The sequence below is a fragment of the Asterias rubens genome, chromosome 7 (assembly GCF_902459465.1).
Source record: "Asterias rubens chromosome 7, eAstRub1.3, whole genome shotgun sequence".
In the NCBI taxonomy this organism is placed as follows: domain Eukaryota; kingdom Metazoa; phylum Echinodermata; class Asteroidea; order Forcipulatida; family Asteriidae; genus Asterias; species Asterias rubens.
The window spans coordinates 21,286,280-21,299,339 of NC_047068.1; positions in this window are offsets into that span (position 1 = coordinate 21,286,280).

Genomic DNA, 13,060 nt, shown 5'->3' on the forward strand with positions numbered 1-13,060 from the left:
AGTTCGCATTGTGACGTACCTCATGCATAAATACTAAGAGAGGCGTATACCAACCTATCGATGAAGTTTCGAGAAAATTGCTTCTAGAAACCTTGAAGAGGATTAAGTAAAGGCCTTACAAATAAAACACTGTTTATGATCAAACAATGACAATAATGTGAGAGTTTTCGATGTGAAACCGTTGTGTTATAATCGAATACCAGTACCAAGTATATTCATTGTCGACTACAATGTGCAAAGAAATTGCCTCAAACATTGCACATGCATGCACAAAATGTCATAAATTTTATGCACCGTTTGTTATTTTTATTCGTTCATCAAAAACATTCCATGAAAACTTCTCTCTCCCTCGAAAACGTGAGCGTGATTTTCAGAAAATGTCACAGATTTTCTGTATTATGTTGGCGCTTATAATAGAACATGAAGTTACTTTGACAAAAAAAAGGTAGCTAAAAAAAATCTTTTCTGAATGGACATCATGCAACTCGGCTTTTTAGATGCAATATTGACATCTCTATTTAAATAAATAAAAAATTGAGAAGGAGAAATGCTGTAAATTTGCGCACTTACACGGCCCACCGATCAAACACACGCAAGACTTGCATGGTATTCCAGACACCAGAAACATTAATGAATACAGTCTAAAGTCCAATAAGCAATGATGACTCTTAGATGTTTTTCTAAGTGTTTTAATTATACGCATTCCCTTATAGCCAAGTTTGTTTAGTTTTTTGTTTAAGATGAGGTCAAAGTAACACGATACTAGGTCAAGGTTAGTTCACATACCCTGGTATTTAAGACAAATTAAACCGACCCTTTTCTTAGAAAACCGGACAAGGTATTGAGGGTCTCAATTATAGCTTTCCTTTTGGTGAGTGTTTAATTACCTCCGACTGGCACCCCCTCCCCCCCCCCCACCCCCCGGATTGTATTTTGAATTTCCTGCGTGAAGGTGTAAAATCCGTTTTGGTTGGATGAAAATCAGAAGGATAGAGTGTAGTTTCACTAATGGACAACCCAAAACAATCCTGTAAACCTTTCAACAAAGGCAGTGGACACTATTGGTAATTACTCAAAATAATTATCCGCATAAAACCTAACTTGTTAACGAGTAATGGGGAGAGGTTGGTAGTATACAACATTGTGAGAAACGGCTCCCTCTTAAGTGACGTAGATTTCGAGAAAGAAGTTGTTTTCCACAAATTTGATTTCGAGACCTCACGTTTAGAATTAAATTGGGGTCTCGAAATCAAGTATCTGAAAGAAAACACAACTTTGTTTGACAAGGGTGTTTTTTCTTTCATTTTTATCTCGCAACCCCGACGACCAGTCGAGCTCAAATTTTCACAAGTTTGTTATTTTATGCATATGTTGAGAAACATCGATTGAGAAGACTGGATTTTGACAATTACCAATAGTGTCTAGGGTCTTTAAAAGATTGTTTGAGTTTGTTTATTCTTGTTGGAATAATGCTTTCCATATCAAAACGCAATTGAACACTGACCAATCCTCCTGACTATCTTGAATGATAGGCTATTCCAAATCGTCCCATCCCGTGCGTATCTTTATCTTCTTCTGTCTTAATTCGGCTTTTCTGTTTTGATTTCGGGCGGGGTGGGTGAGGTTGGTATTTGCTTCAGTCATTTCTTGCTAATGCGACCCTCATGACTCACCACATTCTGGAAACCCCTGATATGTCGATTAAACCTCACCCCCGCATTTACCTATTGGATCCTAGCAGTCATAGCCTTCTAAGCGAGTCTTTTGTTTGCTAAGCCGTGTAAGCCCTGTTTACACGACAGCAATTTAACAGGAGTACCTTGCTTTAGCTTTAGCATAAATTGGAAATGTGTTGCAATGCTTGGCAGTATTTCACGAAGGGTCATTGGATAATAAAAACACAATTATTCGTCCTCTCACACGAGGTACGATTTCTAAAATTGTACAACCAAACTGCAATTTAGCGAGGGACCCTTGCTAAATTGCTCTCGTGTCAAAGGGGCTATATATTTCCAATAAACCCATGAATAAACCTATCACCCAACCATACTTTTCAACAAATTGGTGAAGACTTTTCACCTAGCCCGGAGGTATTTTCTTCTTCTTCTGTCTTGTTTGGCCTTTTCTGATTTGGGCGGGGTGGGTTGGTATTCGCTTCTGTTTATCTTTTTCATTTCTTGCTAATCATTAGATATACGAATTTCTGACTCCCGGCCCATCACATTCTGTCATTTAAACGCCAACCCCCGCATTTGTAGCAGTCATCGCCTTCCAAGTGAGTCTTTTGTTTGCTTGTATTGAAACCGAGTCTTTCAGTCTTTGATGGGATCAGAGTTTAAGGGACGTGACTTGTGAATACATGACTCTCTGGGGATCCTTGCCAGGGTGTTCACGGGGGCGGAAAGGAACTTAAACACAGGTCACTAGCCCCATTATTGCCCTCCTTCTCAGTCCAAAGCAATATTATCTATATACTCACCTTTTAATATAGAGTACATGCGTCAAGATGCTGCACTGGTCAGTATTGCAATGAGAAGTGATTTCATTACTACCAAAACAATTAGAGCCACTCTTAACTCAAAATATAAGTGTAAAATTTGCTCTTATGATTTTTTACAACCGCATTGATCAAACGTCTACGAAATAAGATATTGTTTTAAAGGTGGAACTGTGCCCATTGGGTTTCATACCCATACACACCGATGTGCATTAGCACTGTATTCCCGAGTCCAGTCAAAATATCACAGGCATATTGGTTCTTCGTGTTGCTGCTGTTATTGTTGTCGTTACAGACTCGGTTCAAAAATTAACACTGCCTCTTTGTTCACAACTATACGCATAATGCATTAATGTATAACAATGGCTCAGTAGACGACGTTATTAGGCCTTAACCCACGACATATCCATTAACTTTAATATAAATTATGCGTGTATCACCAACCATAACCATTGATTTGGATAGACATGCACTGTACGGGCATCTAATGATTCATATCTGGAATAAGGCATTGTGCTCTTTCATGCACAGTGGGACAATAATTGAATGAAAAACAGGATCGGCGTTATTCGGGTATGCCGTAGGCCAATACACTATTATACAATGTGTACATACCCCTTTGTTGAATTCAAACGTGTGAATTGCGATATTTGTTGGAGTGTTCTCTCACTTTAAAATTTACTTTGAAAAGGCACGATTGGTTCATACTCAATCTTACAAACTCAACAGGCCTATAGATACTTGTCAGTACCAATCCTCAGGAGAAATAATGTGTCCTGCCAAAGAACCATCAAAGTCGAGAAGTTAGCAAATTAGTCCTTTGAAGACCTTTATCCCTCATATAACCGTCGCTTAATTTGATCGCAGATATCGCAGTTTCATGAACAGATCGTAAGTTTTTTGTCCCGTTTAGTCAGGAAAACACGTTCACATTATTTGATGAAATTCACGCAAGTTTGGTTGAAGGGTGCGTTTATTAAAACCATGTGGCTAAAAATATAGCTCCATGGTGAAATTTACAATTTAATTAATGTCATTAAGCTACTCAACGACAACAGCAACATTAACAACAACAACAACAACCACAACAACAACAACAACAACAGCAGCAGCAGCAGCAATTGCAGCAACAGCATAATCAGGACTACAACGACGCCAACCATATATCAAATACAAAAACGACAACAAGTTGGTTATTTTGTGTAAATTTAATCAATGCGGTTGTCAAATTACTTCATGTTCACATTCGTGACAGTTGTGATAAATAGGTCTTATTATTATTTCGAACATTATATATCCGCATACATTCAAGTATAATTGACAATAATGCGCTTTGATGCAGCATTATAAGCACCGTGTTATTATTATTATTATTTTAACAAATCAATTTTGTCAACATTGACAGTCCTTGTGACATTCCAGGCATATCTGTCTCGCCAATTACACCATTATGAGTCTCAACTAACCCACTGTGTCGTCACAATACAATTATCACAGGCCCCACAGTGTAACTGACCGTAAATGCTACTTCCCGCCTTCCTCAGATACAAATCTTCAAAACAACATGAGGTCTTATTGACGTCATACGCAAACCGATATACGTAATGCTGATACATAAATAACAAATTCCAGCTTGTTTTTCAAGCGGGGTTTGAGTGGCGGGGTCTTGTCTTGATAAACTCAATAGTCCAAGGTGTTAGCCTTTTCTCATGATTATGATTTAACAGTGTTTCTAATGGCCAACTGTTGACTCTTGATGTTGCAATCAATAAGGACCGCATTCGAAATCAGGTATAAGTTATTGGCTTTTGGGCGATAGTTGGATAGTTTTGTGCAGAATTTTCTATCTCGTGTTTTAGGTTTATTTTATTTCACTGTATTTTCTCCTATTGTTTTTATTTTTTGGCATGTTCTTGCTGTATTGTTGTCTAAATAAATTCAATCAATCAAATAGCACCTTATAAAACCATACAAGGTGCCACATAATTGGATCTCAGCATTCCTAACTTCTGCAATCTATCTTTCAGTAAAAATGTAAATACTAAGCGCCTTGCGTACCCAATTGTTGGTGCGGCGCTATATAAGACTTCGATATAATTATAAATAGATTTCCCCTTTCTCAAGACGAGTGTATTTCACCCCACATAGGCCTAACTCCTGGGAAAATGACATTTCACCAGGCAGAACGGTTGAACGTTTAGAGAGGTATTAGTAAATTATAGTTTGGACATGCCGTTCTGTACACGTGCGGGAATGGCTGTAGGTCTCGTTCACTCAAGTCATTCGATGTGGGCAGCCATTATTAAATCACTAATTCACATGTATTGTTTCAGAAAACTTTCTTTTAAAACACTACAAATCATGCATTCAGTAATCTAGTTGACTTTGACTCCCTTAAAACCTTTTTGAAATTAGTGTTCCAGATTATTACACCATTATGGAGCACCATCAGGGCGGTCTGTATATAATGAAGGGGCTGTGAATAAAATCACCGTGTATGTGAACTGCGTCTTTTCATTGAATGGAGAGAAAAAATCCATGAAATATTTTTCATTTTGACGTCAGAAGTTTACAAGCTAAAATGAGTTTCTGTGGAAATCTTCACAAATATATAACATTGAAAATATAAATATCAGGGGATGTACGCTGTCATGGTACTTGATCTATACTCAGTGTTGGCCTATATAGACTTGCAGTTATAATAGGTTTTGCTTAGTCATCATTGTGTGTCATTCGTGCTTTGATAATTCCATATACAGACGTTTCGATATGTTCGTATCAGAATGATTCATTCTTTCATTATCAAAGCTATAGGGGTCAGACAAAATCGTTTCGCAACATCGTGAAACCATATATACTGTAATCATCCATGCAGTAGTTTTTCAGAATTTCACAACCGTTTTCTTTATGTATATTGTCTGGATCACTTCGGAGTCAGGATTGATTTGTATTAACAACAATACCAAACACACAAAAAAAGAAACAATGGACAAGTAAGTTCATGATGTCCACTGACTATTTAGACCCAAAACCTCTCCCCACAAAAAACCCCCAGACCCCACACAACAAAAAAGAGGAAGAAGAAGAAGATTACAATAAAATATTTCGCCTAGTATTCTTATATTCTTATATTCTTTTAGCAGGTTGGCTATAGTGATTGTATTCATTAACAAAAGAATTATTATAATAAAATGAAAAATAATAGAGGACGTGAAATTAGTTAATATCCCCCCCCAAAAAAAAAAAACATGGACTGTCATTGATTAATTATAATTTGCTTTGTACGCAAACGTCCCCCCCCCCCGCAATTTATTGCAGAATTCTCATTAATATGTAGCCTATTAATTTCTGCAATACACACATGGTTCATAGTCGTTGGAAAAACAAACTATATGTTTTCTATTCTGTATAAAGTTAATGCCGCGGAGAGTAGCCGAATTGGAAGTACGCCTGAGGGTCATTTATTGTCGATAAATTGTTTTAATTATGCATAAATTATTTGCATAAATTAAATCGTTAGATAAATGGGGACTCCCTTTTCTATGAGGAACTTGCAGACTGGTTGAAAGCGACTCTGGAAAACGTCATTGCCTTGGGTTTTAAGATACCACAAAAGAAAGAAAAAATACAGAATAAATGGTGTTAAAATGAGACTCTTCTACCAGAACAATTACATTGGTGTTATTTTAGCACCCTTTGTTGTTAATTTGGATTCTCTTATGTGTACTTATAATATTGCGACAACATCAATGGTGTCAATTATAACACCCCAGTTTTTGCAGTGTAGGGCCTATTGTATTGTACCAATCAACTTGTAATGTTATGTTTTATCACGTTGTTGACAATGTAATGTGTATACCTATCTATTTACCAGTATTATGGGATACATTATTGTACCAATGTATCGTTCATAAGTATTTAAAGTCACCTGAAAGTGGTATTTTTTTCAAAATAAAGCTTTTGTCACTAATATATGTGTTTTGATGAGTGGAATGTGAATAAACAGTTAACTAAGGTTTAAAAAAATCAGTTCTTATGTTATTTACAAATTTAAGAGTAGACCCCGACCCGAGAGGGCGCTGTTCGTGACGTCAATCGAGGCAGACTTTGCCTGTAATGCGTAGAGTAAGCACAATTGCAAAGTACATGTACGGACCAAGTCGTGAGTTTGTACGTTTCAAAAAAAAAAGTTCTTTGTTTTTTTTCCGGCAATGCCGACCAGGTGTATTGCTGCTGAATACAGAAAAACACTTTTTGAAATGTACAAACTCACGACTTGGACGTACATGTACTTTGCACGTGTGTTTACTATACGCATTGCAGGCAAAGTCTGCCTCGATTGACGTCACAAAAGGGGTAGGCGGAGTCAGCCCCCTAAACAACTTTATATATTTTTTAAACATATAAATCGTGACAAACAATTACTAAAAAAAAAAGTGTTATTGTTCGTAAGCATATACTGTTATGTTTGAAAGAAAAATTATATTTTCAGGTGACTTTAATATTTGCACACTGATATTCTTGTATAATACACCACCTAATATGAGATGGTATGATTCCTACTGGTTGTGCAACTGCAATCTTGGTGAGTCACAGTCTCCACGTTGATCAAAAGTAAAACACAAACAAATTAGTAACCCTGCCAAATCAGGATTATTGTTTTGAAAACAAGTTAAGGGGCTATTTATGGAAAATAAGTCATCCCATCCACCCATTACCCAGCACCCGGCCCGTGTTTTGCTTTCGGAGGGGTGGTGGGTAAAAGGGGTCACAGTTCTTGCCTGGTAGGAGGGCCTTGTCACACATTACGAGCAATTCTTGAATGACACTTGACGGCAACTGATGCGTGCAAAAGGAACATTTTATGTGTGACTGGGTTTTTTGTGTCAAAGGTTTGAGGGGCAGATAGGGGAACTATTTGTTGGAATGGTGTGCTTTTGATGACAAACTCATGTGACTTGGTACATAGTCAAAGTGTGTTGGGATAAGATATTTGGCTTTGGCCTCAAGGGTTTAAGTTTTGAAACAATATGTAAAATTAGTAAGCAATTTTGAAAAGTTTCAAAACATGGCTTTTTTTTAATATCTGTATTTTTCAAAGGACAAACCTGCGATGGTCCATATTAGAGCAAGATGCTTTTTTCGTAACTTACTCTTAATTTGTGCCAAAATCAATATTATTTGTAAATCAGCACAGTACCGTGTATCGTATCGCCGTAAGATGAAAACAAAATTAAATGTCATTTGTTTTCTTCTTTGGAATTGCATAGAACAGCAAGTTGATTTAAGTTAAGTTGCTCTGTCTGGCATGGCCCTAATTATGCACAATGGATGGAAATAGCATGTCACAAATTGAAGCCATGATATACCATCGGTTTTGTGAAGTTCATAGACCATTTATTTTACAAATCATGCAGGCAGCCATGCTCGGGAGAAGATGTCATCTAAATTAGGAGGCTATGATTTTGAGAAAATGAGCAGTAATTAAGTTTAAAGGCATTGGCACTATTGGTAATTACTCAAAGTAAATGTTGGCATATAAACGTATTTGGCAACGAGTAATTAGAGAGCTGTTGGTATTATAAAACAACGTGAGAAACGGCTCTCTCTAAAATAACGTAATTTTTTAGAAAGAGGTAATTTCCCGCTCAAATATAATGACTTCAGGCCTGGAGCCTTTTTAGGCATCTCAAAGAACACAAATTTGGGGAACAAGGATACTTTTTCTTAAACCATCCATTCTCTTGCAACATTGATGACCAATTGAGTAAAACAAATGAGATTTGTTGTTTGGATACGTCATTATGTTTGGATGCATAATTTTTGTAAGACGTTGTGTTGAGGAGTCCATTCATTTAGTTTTCAATCCATTTTTATCAATCGTGTGTGATATGCCTTTAGGTATGATTACCATAGCAACGTCAGATTAAGGAGCATTGCCGTCAGATTCTACTGTATGAACTGTTTTGTCTACAAACCTACTGTCCTAAAATGATGATGATGAAATAAGCACTGAAATAAACAATGATGAGGCCCCATCTTGAACGGGTAACTTTAAATGATAGGCTCATCCATGAACCCGCAAAATTATATTTCTTGTTTCTATAGTGGGTCCATTTTCTATGCCTGCAAATACTGGTGCTCTATTTCTGAAATAATATTTGTAGTAGCATGTTTATATATTTGTACAATGCAAATGCACTTTCTTTTTAACGTGGGTTAAATATTAAATATTTATTATTGAAGGGCTGTTATAAAATTGATTATAATGCACGGTTTCAAAATGGCTAGTGTAATTGTATGAATCATCGTGAACAGGTAATTTGCTGATGCTCTAGTTTTGAAATAATAGTAAAGTTCTATGTTTCAATATTTGTACAGTTCAAATGCCCTTTCTTTTTTTAACGTGGATAACACACATTGAATATTGATTATTGAAGTACCGTGATGAACTATAATAAGTTAAACTCAATGGGGTATTATACATGTACTATACATGTCAAATATAAATCTGCAGCTAGTAGTATTAATATCGTTTGTCCATCGACATTAAACACAAGCCGTTAGTTTGTGGCTATTGCTGGGGATAATAATTATTTTGAACCTGTATGTGTTCATTTCTCAGTGGAATTATTGGATGGTCCAGTGCCACGAACAAAAAAGGCAAATCTATGACATTGATGATTGTCGATTGTCGAATAATACAGTACTACAGAAAAAACATGACTCTGATCATTTTGACCTTTTCACAGTCTCGACAATATTATCACACAGCTTTCATTTTGCAATGTTTTGTTAAGTAACCTAGCGGATAACACTTTTCAAACGAAAACGTTATTTAACCCGATCTAATCTAATTAACTACTGTGTAAAGTGCACACAAAAAAACCGTTAGTTTATAACTGATATGATTGTATCAATTTGTCATTGTCATGTTCCCTCGCACAGAACTCGGCAACCGAGTTTCATACAATTATGCAGATTTCTTAATGAATTTATATGATAAACAAAGTTGCAGAGTGTCAAATTTTGGGCTTGCAACCGAGTTTGAGTGAGCGGTACTTTTCTCTGCGCTTGGCGTATTTTATTTGTAAACAAGTAAATTGAGACTCTGATGATTATTTCACAACAACAACAATGTCAACAGCAACAACAACAACAATAACAACAACAGCAAAGAGGGATGATAGCGTTAAAAGGTCTAGGCCATCCTACTAAACATGTAGAGGCAATTATATTAGAGTGACCGCACGCAGTGTGTTAACAATCGACACTTCCTTAAAAACCTCCAATGCAATTACTGTCACTCAAGGCAGTTGATGTCCTAGTTATTTCAACTCATCATATCCCCTCACACACAACGAGGTCATCAGTTTAGTAATAATTGAGGACATCGTTTTGTGAATTTTAAGGTTTAAAAAAAATTAAACTTGTTTGGCGTATTGCCTCTTAAAAAAAAAAAGGGAAGGGGAGGAGGTATGGCCGCCCGACACATACCGGCTGTGATTTTAAAACAAAACAAAATAAAAGAATTATTCTGAGATCGTTAAAAATGTATCTTTTTTAATAATATGAAAAAAAACCAAAAAAACAGGAAAACAATTTTGTTCGTAAAAAAGGAGGCGGCGTCTAAGGAAGCGAGCGTGGACGCTAAACATGTTTTAATTTATTTGGCCTTACAGTTGAGTCATCGCGTGGGGGTAGGGGCGTTGGGGAATCAACGCCCAAAGCCCCAGTACAAGTGGATGTGTTTATTTCCCCATGTGATGAAATTGATGTCGTGTCGAAACCAAGTGACTTATGGCTACGGCTTGATGACCGTTGGTTGCTTGTGCAACATGGGAGACTATGACGTTGTCGAAGCCGCAGCTGATCCAAGCATTTCGAACACGCACCATTTAGTGAACGGTTGCTTTAGGTAAAATCAGGCTGGCCCCGTTGACATGCCGGAGTTATACTCAGTGTAAAAATCAGTGTAATGACTTTTGTGGAAAACATTTAATCTAACAAAAAATTATTAGGATTTGAAATTTTGCAAGGTGAAACTATATCTAAGACTTGCGGTAACATCATGTGAATTTAAATGTGTTGGTTCTGACAAGAACTGGTGTTACCAACTCAACGTTTCGATCAGTATGCTCTCATCGTCTTTGAAGATTGAAAATGAATATGGATATCCATCCATACTATAGTGATAATATATTATTATTTATTAAAGGACGTTGCTGACGACACTTAGTGCCAGAAAATAAATTCACACAGTATACTTCATATTAATATTTAAATAATATTGCTCACACATTCCATGACGAAGAATAACGCAGGATAACACACTTGCGCCTTGATTTGATGACAATCAAAACACTAATCATTCACGAGACTTGTACGAGGTTTTGTTCGATCAATTTTTATAAAATCTAATATGAGAAGCGTTACTGCGGTAATCTCTCAGATTGGGTATTCCAATTACTCTTCTTGCGTGAACACAACCGCTCCAGGTTTCCGGCAATATCCCGAAAATTACCCCCTTTTACAAGGTTGGTTTTATGGTGTTTATCATAGGCCTATATTATAGGATTGAAGTAAACAGTGAGTTTCAATCACCAAATGGAATCCTCGATTTAAATAGTTTTTTTTTTTTTTTTTTGTGAGGCCGACTGGTTTCAATCATACTGTACTGGTACAACGGTTTTATGTTATTCAGATTCTCATATGAAGTATTTTTTCTTCTCTTGTTTTGAGGAGACTGTTAAACCGATTAAAACGAGGGAAATAATGGCACATGGCACCAATCCAGTATATTTTCCGGATATTTATGTTGCCAGCCTTTTGAAACTGAGAGAACGTGTAGGCAAACCTGAAATAAACGAACCATCACTAGATGGAAGGTATGCTGGACATCAGCGAAAATTTATTATTAGGCGTAATGGGTCATCCATAAACGGGGGCGGAATTTGTGTGCCATTTTCTTTGGAAAGTGTTTTTGTTTGGGTATTAATATAGGGTACGCCTACTCTTTGCGTATTGTGCAATGAATGACCATGTCATAAAATACGTGTCAATAAATTTCCGAATAAATTTTCCCGGAAGAAATTTTATTACGTTTGATGGATTTCTTTGGGAAAAATAAAGGGAAGGCAAATCATAGTTATTTTGGAAGAATGAAATCATTTTTGAGAAACACCAGGACATCGTCTCGGGCAAGTTAGATAAAAACAACGGAAATCAACAACGGAAAATGTTGGTTGTTTATAATATCAGTGTTAATTTGTTTGCACGGTTCGTCCTAATCGAGTGATGTATGACTAATCGAAAAAGGCAACGCGTGTGTTGCTGTTGTTGTTGTTGTTGCGTGTTGCTATGGGTTTGTAGGGGAAGGGGCAGGGGGCTAAATGTTATTTCCTCATCTTTGACAGTAATCAAGATGGGGGACTACGAAAACCTTCAAATCGATGATTTTCAGATGGTATTTTTTCTCCTGAAGGGTTGATTTTTATTCTTAAAAGTGGGATCTAGCTTGAAACCGATTATTATTCGTCCGATTACTCGGCGAGTATTAAACAATTGATGTTGACTGTATGGTGCTACCAAGGGTAGAATACCAAAGTGACCAAAGGTTGATTGTCAAGTCAATATTACGGAAACATTCGATAGACTTGTGTGTAAATCCGATCTACGTGTAGGTCTACTTGCTAGAGGGACAAGATCGCGATTAACACCATTTTACAGCGTGGTATAGAAGGAGCAGCGAACCTTTAAAAGTCATGCATTTGCAACTCCTTCTGGTCCTTGCTCTATGATCGAATGGACGATACGTTTCAGTTCCAAGCCGACCGCTCAGTTATGTCCAGGCCTTGATGTATATGGAGGCCCAGGGGGCCATGGTCTTGCCACATGCCTAGTCCTTGGTGCAAATTTAAGAGCTTCTCATATATTTAAAGATTTTATCAATGGAAGTGCCATAAATAAAGACGACCTTGCCCTCTCAAAGATGAATTTCCATGCTCGTAATCCCTATTGTAAATTATATGTGATATTTAAACATTGTAAGAATTATGATCGTATCAATTCTGATGACATTTGTTAAGATAATATTATCTGGTTTTCTGCATTAATTGCACTAATGCAATGTAATATTTCTACCTCCATGGTAACACAATACAAATTGACATTTATATAATACCCTAAGTTGCACACACAGTCAGCGCTTCGAGGCGACGAAGCGCAATATTGCGGATGACATGTCTCCCTGAAATAGATATGAATTCAGGAGTTTCCAATGAGTCTCGAATGTTCTATGACTCAGGAGTTGTTTGAGTCTGGAATTTTCTTATCTTGATGTGTTTGGTTCTAACTGTTTGGTCCTTAAGTTGTTTTATATGATGCGTTTAATTGGTCTTTTTTTCTTTCCTAAAACTGCCTTGCATTATAATGTTAATCATTGGTTTCGTCACTGCATTGTGAACAATCATCGTTTATTTTGTTTGCTCTATTTGTATGACTTCAGGAATTTTATTTTTTGTGGGTCTCGAATGTTCTGTTATTAATATGTTTTGTTCTGTT